This window comes from Apodemus sylvaticus, chromosome 22, assembly GCF_947179515.1.
Source record: "Apodemus sylvaticus chromosome 22, mApoSyl1.1, whole genome shotgun sequence".
Taxonomy (NCBI): Eukaryota; Metazoa; Chordata; class Mammalia; order Rodentia; family Muridae; genus Apodemus; species Apodemus sylvaticus.
In genome coordinates, this window is record NC_067493.1 from 5337288 (window position 1) to 5348525 (window position 11238).

At 39.6% G+C, this 11238-nt stretch overlaps 1 pseudogene; it reads left to right on the top strand.

Moving 5' to 3' along the window:
- Nucleotides 1-10047, top strand: part of LOC127672899 (zinc finger protein 431-like) — a 46611-nt pseudogene extending 36564 nt beyond the window's left edge.
- The last annotated feature ends 1191 nt before the right edge of the window (nt 10048-11238 follow it).

Genomic DNA, 11238 nt, shown 5'->3' on the forward strand with positions numbered 1-11238 from the left:
CACCCCTGACTTCACCACAGTGCCCGCCCTGCATCCAGCCTCCTGGACTGATGTCATTTCCTGTCTTCTATTTTATGAATGAGAGTGGGCTGGGAGTTTGAATGTGCGCATTGGTCAGAGGTCTGGCAGAGGCGGGAAGGAGGTGAGCGCGCGCATTTAGGGACTGCTGGGATTGCTGAGCTTCCCGTGCTCTGAGCAGCTGGGCCTGGAATTGTGGAACGGGACCGCATTCACATGTGCATCTGGATGAAGATAGTGCTCCATGCTGCGGGTGTCTGTGAGCTCTCAAGTCACCCCGCGCTATCCTCCTGTCGTCTCCACAGAAGCAGTCTGTAAGTTTGGAGAGGCCTGGCCAGACGCGGGCTTCCTGCTGTGTAAAGTTTACAGTGGGGCGGAGTGCAAACCCTCTCTGTGCTCTGGGCATGGACAGTGGACGGGCAAGGCGCGGGCTTCCCTCTCTGGAAAGTTTGCAGTGGGGCGGAGTGCAAACCCTCTCTCTGATCCTCTGGGCAGGGACAATGGCCGGGCAAGGCGCGGGCTTCAGGCTCTGCTCTGGAAAGTTTGCAGCGAGGCAGAGTGCAAACCCTCTCTGTGCTCCAGACAGGGACAATGGCTCGGCAAGGCACAGGCTTCCCGCTCTGGAAAGTTTGCAGTGGGGCGGAGTGTAAACCCTGTCTGTGCTCCTCTGGGCAGGGACAATGGCCTGGCAAGGTGCGGGCTTCCCGCTCTGCTCTGGAAAGTTTGCAGCGGTGCAGAGTGCAAACTCTCTCTATGCTCCTCTGGGCAGGGACAATGGCCAGGCAAGGCCCGGGCTTCCCGCTCTGCTCTGGAAAGTTTGCAGCGGTGCAGAGTGCAAACTCTCTCTGTGCTCCAGGCTGGGACTGTGACCAGGCAAGGCGCAGGCTTCCCGCTCTGGAAAGTTTGCAATGGGGCAGAGTGCAAACCCGCTCTGTGCTCCTCCAGGAAGGCACAGTGGCCTCCTAGCACAACCCTCCTGTGGGAATGGAAGGCCGAGCCTGGCCGCCCTGGATCTCTGGGCTATGTGCCCAGCCCTGGATTCTGCCTGTGAGCTGGTGAGACAGGAAGGGAATTCACAGGCCAATAAACTGCATCCTGATTGTTAAAGACACAGGCTGGGCTGTGAAATGACAAAGACCTGGTAGAGTTTACAGAGGTCTGGGCTTGCGCTATCCCAAGGAACATGAATAATCAGGTTGGAGCTGGCTGGTGTCAAAGGCTGTGGGATGGACGGGGCTAGGTCCCAAGCTATTTTTTTTCTTTAGTTTTGTTAATTATTTATGTAGTAGTTATTTATATTGTTTTCCTTTGATGTTTGCTGTTTTGATTATTGTGCAGCAAAGACTCTTTTCTACAATCTGTTTGATATTTTGGATGCTTCTTTTACATTAACAGGCACCTCCATTAGTTTAAGAAAGTTTTCATTTATGTTTTTATTTGGAAATGTTTTCTAGACATTTATGCTGATTGAGCATTTTCCTTGTGGCTGTGCAGCTTGAATGCTTCTCTGTGTCCTGCTCTGAGCTCTGCTGTTGTGTGCTGTGAGCGGACCTCAGGGAAGCTCTGAAATCAAGACATGGTGAGTACAGGACATCTGTCCACAATGGGGAGGAACATGTGGTTGAGCAGTGTGTCCTCTATGGGGTTGGATTGGAATGATCATCCAGATGTGACTTCCTGTAAGGTTTCTACTGTTGCTTCTAACTTGATAGTTCAGGCCATGACCTATGAATAATTTCAGTATCATTGTTGATTGTAATTCTGTCCAAAACATCTGGACCAGTTGCTTTCTTGTAGAAGCATGGGTGGCTTCTGAGACTATGCAGCATCTTTTTGTCTTTTATAATATACAAGAAGAAAGCAGGAATAGACCTGGAGAGATGGCTCAGAGGTTAAGAGCTGTGGCTGTTCCTACACAGTTCATGAGTTCAATTCTTAGCAACCACATGGTGGCTCACAACCAAATGTAATGGGATCTGGTGCCCTCTTCTGGCCTGCAGGAATACATGCAGGGAGAACATTGTGTGTGTAATAAATTAATTCTATAAAAGTAAGATGGATATGAAGCTAATAGTTGTGATTTCATACATTACTACTTTTTATTTTGTTTAGTTTCTTACTTTTTTCTTTTGTAGTTTTTTTTATATTTCTTTAACATGTATGTTTAGTGTTTTGATGGTTATGTGGCAAATGAAGGACCTCTTTCCCATTTTTTTTCTATTTTTGATGCTTCCAATTCATTAACAGGCATCTTCTTTAGTTTAAGAGAGTTTTCATTCATGATTTCATTTGAAATATTAAATATTTTCTAGACCTTTATGTTGATTGATTCTTCTTCTTCTTCTTCTTCTTCTTCTTCTTCTTCTTCTTCTTCTTCTTCTTCTTCTTCTTCTTCTTCTTCTTCTTCTTCTTCTCCTCCTCCTCCTCCTCCTCCTCCTCCTCCTCCTTCTTCTTCTTCTTCTTTCTTGTTATTCACCTTCTCCTTCTTCTTTTCATCTGCTCCTCCTCCTTCTCCTTTTCCTTCTCTGATATGTCCTGAGAAAACAAACTAAATAAAACATGGAAGAGATCTGCTGCAAAAGAGGCAGGGAAGAGAGTGAGAACCTGAGGTTGGTGATTTATTTTACTGGACAGTATTCATTATTATCCTATGCTGGTGTTTGGGCAGCTGCTTTTGTGGTGATTATGGCTCTAGGTACTGGTTTCTCAGGGTGTCTTTTTTGGGTGGGAGTTTACTCCTGGCTTATGATTTGCTGTCAAGATTTTTAGAAAATGTTGGGTGACTGTTGCCCCTTTTTCTGACCAGTTTGGTTGGTATGTTGAAGAGGAAATGCTGACTAATGTTAAAAGCTTCGAGAGGAGGTGGGCAGTAAGAGATACGCTTAGCAATCCACAAGGATCCATAGTCAGGAGAGAGGTGATGTTGCCATCATTTCTACATTTCAGAGCTACAGTCATCTGAAGGAGCCTCAGTTGTGGATGTGTCCTCATCAAAATGGCAATTGCTATGTCTGTGAGTGATAGTGTTGATGATCATGAGTGTGACAATATTCAGAATCAAGAGGGCCTAGGATGGATGAGATGACTTCCTGAGCATGCCAAATAGACCGATCTGAAGAACAAGCCAAGAGATGATGTTTGTCCATGCTTTTGCCTACTGTTTGTAGCTTCTGTTCTATTCTAAGCTCCCAAAGTGGTGAACTGATATCTCCCAGAAACATTAACAGCAACGATTTATTATGAGATTTATTATTGTTTTTATGAGATGTTTTTTGCTTCAGGATTCTACCACACCAAGATAGTTGCAAGTTAGAACACCACCACCAACAACAACAACAAATGGTATCAATAGATGATTTTGTTGCTGGACAGAGTCTAGGTTCTGTTTTGAGGGATATGGAAATTATTAGAAATTTAGATGGCAAAAGTCATAGAAAGCTGTTCATGAAGTTTAATCAGTTGTTGTTATAGGATTGTGAGTTTGGAGTTTTGACAATATGCAACCAGAGGAAATCGAGATCATAACATTTGAGTGGAAAATAGACTCTGAAATTTTTAGAGAGAGGTCATTCATGTGATATTTTGGACAAGAATCTTTTCTCCTTGGCTTACACCCTGAAATATTTAGTGGGGTAAAATTTGAAATGGATGTGCTGGTTTCTATATTTTCATTCTAATGTGTGTGTTTGTTCATTTCCCACTTATTTATTTATTATTTATTTATTTTATTTAAATTCGAACTGCTACCATCTCTTCACTCCACTTTACAGAGTCCTTCATTCCTAACTCTTTTTATCTCTCTAAGGAGCTCGGGGACCACGGGAGTATCTACCCACCTTGGCATTTCACATTTCTGGATGGTTAGGATTATCTCTCTTACTGAGGTCAGACAAGGGATCCAAGTTAGGTGAACAGTTTGCACAGACATTCAAGAGCATAAGGGACATCCCCTACACTTGATTTTAGTCAAAAGGCCGAGAAGCTATTAGATATAATCTCCTGCTCCATTTGTTGGTGGAAACACATGAAGACTGAGTAGCTCATGAACTACATATATTGTGGGGACCTTAGTCCATTCTGTATATGTTTCTTGGTTGGTGGCTCAGTCTCTGAGTGCCTCCTAGTGTCTGGGTTAGTTGACATTGAGTTTCTTCCTATGGACTTCCTATTCCTTTGGAGACCCTCAGTCCTTTCCCCCAAAAGACCCCCTGGACTCTGTCAAATGTTAGGCTGTGGGTGTCTACATCTGATTCTGTCAGGTGCTGGATGGACACTCTCAGAGGAGAAGTATGCTAAACTACTCTCTTTAAGTATAAGAAAGTATTTCCTCAGTAATGTCAGGGATTGTTGCTTAACCATGGGATAGGTCTCAATTTGGGCAGGCTATTGTTAGGACATTCCTTCATTCTGTGCTCCATCTTTTTGCCTGCATTTCGTGGAGACAGGACAAGTTTTGGGTGGAAAGGTTTTTGGTTTGGTTGGTATAATTAACTGCATTGGGGGCACAGCCTGGCTGCAGAATCTGGCCCTCTTCAGTGTCCATAACACACTGCTATACATCTCAGCTACAATCAACCCCGTAGACTCCCTGTTGCCCTTCCTTTCATGGTCTGTGGCACATTCTAAAGATGCCTAAACTCTTAGACCCTTAACAGCAGCAGACTTCAATTAATTTTCATCACCCTATGGCCCTTCCTTTCTTCTCACCACAACTTTTTGTTACCTCTCCTTCCCCTTTCTTAACTACATGCCTTTCCAGTTCTTTCTCTTTCATCTGTCTCCTATGAATATTTTATTTCTACTTCTGAGTGAGATTCAACCATGCTCATTTTAGACTTCCTTCTTTTTAAAGATTTATTTATTATATATATGAACACTCTTAGCTGTCTTCAGACACACCAGAAGAGGGTGTGAGATCTCATCACTTGTGGTTGTTAGCCATCATGTGCTCGCTGGCATTTGACTTAAAGTCTTTCCAAAGAGCAGTCAGTGCTCTTAGCTGCTGAGTCATCTATCCAGCCCCTTAGCCTTCCTTCTTGTTTAGTTTCTTCAGGGCCAAGAAAGGCAGCCGCGATATCCAGTACATTATGGCTATTATTTATTTGTATGTGAGTACATATATGCATGTCCTTTGGAGTCTGGGATACCTCACTTAGAATGATGGTATCTATACATATCGATGTGCCTGCAAAATTCATGTTGTCATTGTTTTTACAGGCTAAATATAATTCATTTTGTAAATGATCCATATATTCTGTATCCATATTTTGGTTGAGGTACATCTTAATTTTTTTCTTAGTTTCAAGCTTTTATAAATGAAACAGATATCAACTTAGTGGAGCACATACCCTTGTGGATAGATGGCTAAGAACATATCCTAAGTGTAATACTTCCTGCCGCTAAGTCTTAAATTCATAAAAGGAGTAGGCAATGTGTTTCCTACTTGCAAGAAGGAACTTTAAATAATACCTGCTGCAAATGTTGTTTAAGTGACGCAAAGTCCATCAACATAGAAATCAAATTTGAGAGGATCATTCATTTGGTATGTCTTCTGATAACTGATAGATGATAAATTTCAAGATTATGGATTATTCCTGTATGGTTTCAGTTTGGCACTATTACACCATTCTTTTGTACAGTCAGCACCCCAGGGAAGTTCATTGCAGTGAAATTATGAGGATGATGCTTGAGTTGCATTTTGCGAACACAACTTGTTGGGATAACTAAGGTATTGGTAAATCTACCATAGAAAGATGTATAAAAGGAAAGGAAGTAGCCAAAATGTTAAAAGATGTGACTTTTAAGATTTTGCCTTGAGTGTCCAAGGAGACATTAGACATTTGAACAGTGTAGGCGCTCCTGCAGACTGCTAGGATCACTGAAGAAAGACTGAATGAATTTACATCATACGATGAACCTTTGCCTATAGTGATCAGGGTATGTAGTTGATTGAAACAAAAAGCTGCCAGATAGGATGATGTCTTTGGCCGCTTGTCTGTCCTGTCTGTCTTTCTTTGTGAAGCTTGTGGAAAAAATTCTGGTAGGAGCCATTGCAGATACCTTCCAGGAAAGTGTTTGTAGAATGAAAATTTTATTTTTTCTCTCTTTTTTTGCTTTTCCAATAATTTATATATTCATTGTCACCCTTATCACTATCCCCATTGTATGCCCCTTGCTATGGCAGAGTCCCTCCCCCAGTCTCCTCTGTTTTTCTTTGAGAGGTTGTGGGGCCCCCAGGTATCCCGAAAATTGGTGCATCAATTCTCTTGTGAGTTAAGTGCATCCTCTCTCACTGAGGCCAGGCATGGCAGCCCAGTTAAGGAAACAGATTCAAAAGATATCCACTCCCCCCCCCCACACACACACACAGCTATTGGGAAATCCACTACTACAGTTGTTATTAGACGACCTTCTGAGCCCCTGGGCTGCACATCTGCTATATATGTGCCAGGTGACTTAGTCTGTCCTGTATATGCTATTTGGCTGGTGACTTAGTCTCTGAGTGTCCCCAAGGGTGCTTGTTACTTGAGTCTCTTGGTCTTCATGTGGAGTTCCTATCCTCCTCAGGGGTTTCAGTCTTCCTGCCAACACTTCCATAAGATTCCCCAAGGTCCATGCAAGGTTTGACTCTGGATCTGTGCAGCTTTTTCAGTCAGCTGGTGGGTGGATCCTCTCAATAAACAATTAATCAAGGCTTCGGTGTGGGAGCATAACAGAGTGTCGTTAATAATGTCATGGATTGGTGTTTGTCCATAGAATGACACTCTCAAGTGGGGCAAATTTTCATTGGTCATGCCCTCCGTCTCTGCTCCAGATTTTACTTCGCATTTCTTTTAGAGGGAAAACATTGTGTCCTTGGTGTGTTCTGTGTTGTGGTTGAAACTGACCCTTCAACTTTCTTCTCAGGCTCCCATATATTCACTATAATATCTTTCCTAAAATCATATAAAATACAATGGATACATTTGCTAATCAGTGATAATCTATTTTACAAGTCTAGTTGTTTTATATTTTTATATTTATTTTATTTTTTGCTTTTCTTTTCCAAAACAAATTTTGCTGTGTAGCTTTGTCTGTCCTTAAAGTAGTAGAGAAACCACAAAAGACACATGCCTTGTATTTGTAATATAAGCATATTTTTGTGGTTTTTCTTTTTTTGTTGTTGTTTTGTTTTGTTTTGTTTTTGGATTTGGTTTTTATGAGACAGTGTTTCTCTGTATAGCCCTGGCTGTTCTGGAGCTCATGTTGTAGACCAGGCTGGCCTCAAGAAATCCGCCTGCCTCTGCCTCCCAGAGTGCTGGGATTACAGGTGTGCACCACCACTGTCTGGCTCTGTGCTTTTTCATCCATATCTTTAGTATTGAAATTTGACCAAATGTTATAGACTAAACTTCATATTTCTGACAGATGTATACAGATGTGCTGTGAATTTATAATTCTTTGTAGGAACTTTCATAAAGAACTTTGAGTTCAGTATCATTTTTTCCCATGGTTGGTTTTGTAGGGATTGAGGGTCTTAAAATATACATTTTTGTCTCCTAGAACACATTACAAAGGTCATGCCGGTGTCTAGGTAAATGACATACACCTGCCTGTGCCTCTGTGATTAAAGACATGAGAAAATACACCCAGCTTGCCCATCATGTTTGTTGTTAGCAATTGTTCATACAATTTTTCAGATGTGTGCTCGGTATTGTGGATCTGTTTCCCCTGCATATCCCTCTCAATTCGCATTTCTCTGGCAAAGCTGTATTCTATTCAAAGTGTTCAAAAGTGACAGCTGTGTAACTCATAATTCAAGCTCCTTCTAAAATGACAAATTAATTATAAATTCTGAGTCAGAAAATAAGCAGAGCAAGCACGAGAATTATATGAGTATATATTTGAGAAAACATATATTTGTTTTCCGGTGATGTTAGTATCATGCTTTGTGTTGTACATTTGTATGGGATATTTAGGACGCAGTGACTTTTGATGATGTGCATGTGAAATTCACGGAGGAAGAGTGGAATTTGCTGGATCCTTCCCAGAAGAGTCTCTACAAAAATGTGATGTTTGAAACCTACCTGAACCTCAAAGCTATAGGTAAGACTGTTTTTTTTTTTTTCTGAAGGAAACAAATGTTTCTTGGGTATTGATGAACTTCTATTATTTTAATTGTATGAAAATTGAGCTGAATATTTCAGTTTCACTGAATTTTCACTGTACTTTCACGGTGCAGTTAAAATTCACAGTACCCTTAATTTTGCCTATTTTCCAATAGTATTTCATTCATTTTCTGGTACTATGTTTTAGGCTATAATTGGGAAGACCATCATCTTGAAGAACATTGTCAAAATAATAGAAGTTATGAAAGGTAATTTTCATGTGCAAACTGATACAAATTTGTCTCTGAGGAAATTTTAATATCTTATGGAATCTCCAGCAAAAAGCTAGAGTGTAAAATAACAGTCCTTTAAGTGTAGATATGATTATAATATTCTTACAAAACCATGGACCTCAAGATCCGATATGCGATTTGTGTATCCATTTGATAAGTAGCTCTATTAGACCTGTGCTGTGGATCTGCCAATCTGTATAGCCTCATAGTATTTAGAAATTGCACATTGAATAGTGATAAATTTATACCCAAAACATTCTAATAAGCAAATAGTCCATAGAAAATTTGGTGATACTAATATTCTTGTAGTAATATGGTTCAGTTTGGTGAGAGGGCATTTTATGAGATTCAAGAATATTGTTGTGGAGAAACATTAGTCCATATAGCACATGTTATGAGAAACAAAAATTCAAACAGTGTGAATGCATTGCGTAAACCTTTCATTTATCATTCTTTTTATTAGGTATATCATGTGTCACAATGGATAATAATCATGTGAGCATAGGGATATGGAAAGAAGAAGCATAAAATTTTTGTTCTAAAACAAGAAGATATGTAGTATTCTGCCTTCGAAAGAAATTAGAAATATGAAAGACATTTGCAATTAGTTGGGTTTTTAGCTTTACAGGGAATATCCCAAAACTCATAGTGTAAAACAATCTTTATGGGTACTAGGGATTTGGAATTTTTTCTGTGTGTCCTGGTTCCCAGTCACATGTGTTGTAATTCACACTAGAGGAAAAATATGAATACAGTTAGTGTTATGCAGATCAGAGTTTTTCTAACTTTATTCAGATAGCTAAAATACATCATGTAAAAAGAGGGTACTATAAATATGAGCCATGTAATAACCATCACAGGAGTCTTGAACAACTCATAATGAGAGAGAACACCATGAACATATAAAGTGCTAAAACCTCAAGATCTGATGCTTCTTTACTATTAGACAAATTGTAAACATAATTCATATTAATTACATGAATGATAAGAGTAATGAATGTGGTAAAGATTTCAAATGTGCTAATTATCATTGCAGGCATGTAAGAAGATATACTGGAGTGAAACTCTATGAGTGTAATATATGTGGTAAAGCTTTTACAAGATGCAGAAATCTCCAATATCATAAAAGAACACATACTGGAGAGAAACCTCATGAATGTAATCAATGTGGTAAAGCCTTTACAAGACCCAGTCATCTCCACACACATAAAATGACACATACAGGAAAGAAGCCTTATGAATGCGATCAATGTGGTAAAGCCTTTGCACAGCGCATTCATCTCCAAAGACATAAAAGAACACATACTGGAGAGAAACCTTATGAATGTAATCAATGTGGTAAAGCCTTTACAAGACCCAATTATCTCCAAATACATAAAATGACACATACTGGAGAGAAACCTTATGAATGTCATCAATGTGGTAAAACCTTTGCATGTCACAGTGCTCTCCAAAGACATAAAAGAACACATACTGGAGAGAAACCTTATGAATGTAATCAATGTGGTAAAGCCTTTGCACAGCACAGTGCTCTCCAATATCATAAAAGAACACATACTGGAGAGAAACCTTATGAGTGCCATCAATGTGGTAAAGCCTTTGCACGGTGCAGTTCTCTCCAGTATCATAAAAGAACACATACTGGAGAGAAACCTTATTAATGTAATCAAGGTGGTAAAGCCTTTACAAGACCCAGTCATCTCCAGTATCATAAAAGAACACACAGCGGACAGAAAACTTATTAATGTAATCAATGTGGTAAGGAGTTTTCACCAGGGATAAGTCTCCAAATTCTGTGTGCTGGCCAGAAACATAATGAAAATGATCATGAATTAAGTGGGATTTTGGAGGGAATCAAAGTTGGATATGATAGACATGGGTGCTTGGGATTATTTCCACTCTGGAGTTGGTTTTTTGATGCTTTTGCAAAGAAGTTTGCTGCCCTTGTCTGAAGAGTTTTCTTGAGGTTAAAGTAAAGCTGTGTACAATAATTGTATTGATAAAGTAAGTCATGAAAATCACTGTATAGAATTTGGCCTGAAAGTTTTAAACAAGCATAGAAATTAAGAAAGGAAAAAAAAAAAAAAGAAAGGTTCAAAATACAAGGCATCATCAGGACGTTTAATGAAGTTTAATCTTCTGATCAAGGATATTCAATAGCATTAAAGGAATGGATACATTAGGACAAGGTTACATTCAGCTAAACATATGGGTTTGCAGTTGTATGAAAGAGAACTGTATCATGTTAGGAATTATTATTACCTGGATACTGTTTTGATGTAGACACATGAAGATACAATTATGTGTCAAATTGCCAATAGGTAGATTTGGATTCTCGGTTCTGAATTTAAAATATAAGCAGAAAGGCTTAGTTCCTGGCATGGTGTTCCATGCTTTTTAACCCACCATTCACGAGACAGAGTCATACAGATCTTTGAGATCAAGGTAGATCTCTAAGCAAGTTCCAGGAAAGCCAAGATTAGGCAGTGATATATTTGAAATATTGAAAGCTGCGGATAATGGAATAGAAGCAGCCATGTCCCAGCCCGAGTAAGCAGCAGAACTCCGAGAGAATTTTATCATAAAGTGGTGTTGAATATTGTCAGAGAATTTTACATTACCTCATGAGATGATCAATTCTTGGTTTTTCTTACACTTTAATCCCATTTTGTTGAACCGTCACTTTTTCTAGAATGAAGCCTTCCTCATTGTTAATGGTGGACAATATTTTGATGTGTTTTATATTTTATTTTATTTGTTTTATCTTTTAAGTATTTTTGAATCTGTGGTATTAGGGTAATTGGTCTGTAATTCTTTTTTTTATCACACAGTCTTTCCTG